General features: G+C 34.9%; 1 non-coding gene across 1 annotated transcript; it reads left to right on the top strand.

The window, feature by feature from the left end:
* The first annotated feature begins 1,324 nt into the window (after positions 1-1,324).
* Positions 1,325-1,431, top strand: LOC111544380. Its single transcript, XR_002732135.1, has one exon. It is a non-coding gene; the product is annotated as a U6 spliceosomal RNA (small nuclear RNA).
* Positions 1,432-1,642: the final 211 nt, after the last annotated feature.

The raw sequence follows: 1,642 nt of genomic DNA, 5'->3' as shown, positions 1-1,642 counted from the left end.
GGCAAGAACTTAAAGTTGTTGCTCTGAATGGAAAACTGTGACACCTCCCTTACTGTTTTTACAAAGAAAATTGTTTGAATCTGAAGTGTCTTGCAAGGGAGGCTATTGGAACCATTTCAACTAGTGTGGCAACAGTCTTCTCTAAGGTGGGCTAGGAAAATGGTTTTATATCCAAATTGTAATTAACACCGTCACTGACCACCAGCCTAAGTGTTCCTGGAGACTAAGTTGTTTTTCTAATTTCTGTTTCCTTTATTTCTGCTCTAATTTTTAATTCTTTCTTCTTGTCAGTTTTAGATTTATATTTTCCCTATTTTTCTAGTTTCTTGAGTATAAAATAAGGTTGTTCCTTTCTTTCTTTCTTTCTACTTTTCTTTTTCGTGACATAGATATTTATCACTGTAAATTTCCCCCACAGGGAATGAAATTTTTTGCTGTATTCCGTAAGTTTTGATGTGTTGTGTGTCTGTTTTCACTGCCTTTTGATTTCTTCTCTGAACCAGAATAAGTAATTTGGTTATTGAGGAGTATATTTAATTTCCACATATGTTTTAATTTTCCAAAGTTCCTCCTGTTACTGATTTTTAGTTTCATAACATTGCGGTTGGAAAAGATACTTGATATGATTTCAATCTTCCTAAATTTGTTAAGACTTGTTTTGTGGCCTAACATATTATCTATCCTGGAAAATGTTCCATGTAAACTTAAGAAGAATGTTTACTCTGCTGCTATTGGATGTAATGTTTTGTATTTGTCAGTTAGGACAGTTGATCTATTGTGTTATTCAAGTCTGCTGTTTACTCTGCTGCTATTGGATGTAATGTTTTGTATTTGTCAGTTAGGACAGTTGATCTATTGTGTTATTCAAGTCTGCTGTTTCATTGCTGATTTTCTGAGTGAATAACTTATCCATTGTTGACAGCGGGGTACTGAAGTCTTCTACTATTGTATTGCTATCTACTTCTCCCTTAAGTTCTGTTAATATTTGCTTTATGTATTTAGGTGCTCTGAAGTTGGATGCTTATATATTTACAATAGTTACATGCTCTTGATGAATTGACCTCTTTATCATTATATAGTGACCTTCTTCATCTCTTGACTGAAAGTCTATTTTGTCTAATGTAAGTACAGCCACTTCTGCTCTCTTTTGGTTGCTATTTGCATGGAATATCTTATGCCATCCCTTCACTTTCAGGTTATGTTTTTCCTTGAGACTAAAGTGGGTCTCTTGCAGGAATTATATTGTTGTATATTGTTATTTAATCCATTCAGCCACCCTATGTCTTTTGATTGGAGAATTTAATTTACTCACGTAAATAATAGAGTGTTTACTTTGGCAGCACATATAATAAAAGTAGAATCATACAGAGATGATTACCATGGCCCCTGTCAAAGAATAACATGGAATTATGTGAAGTGGTCCATATTTTTAAAGTGTAGAGCTTTTATTAGTTTTCTCTTTGAGTCTTTGCTAGTTGTTTGTTTATATAATCAGTGCTAGGTTTTCTTCACTTTAATATCATGAGTTATAAGATATTATTTGCGGCCGGGCGCGGTGGCTCAAGCCTGTAATCCCAGCACTTTGGGAGGCCGAGACGGGCGGATCACGAGGACAGGAGATCGAGACCATCCTGGCTAACAT

This window comes from Piliocolobus tephrosceles, chromosome 2 (assembly GCF_002776525.5).
Source record: "Piliocolobus tephrosceles isolate RC106 chromosome 2, ASM277652v3, whole genome shotgun sequence".
NCBI lineage: Eukaryota > Metazoa > Chordata > Mammalia > Primates > Cercopithecidae > Piliocolobus > Piliocolobus tephrosceles.
The sequence above is the reverse complement of the archived record's forward strand: the minus strand, read 5'-3'. Positions and strand labels throughout refer to the sequence as shown.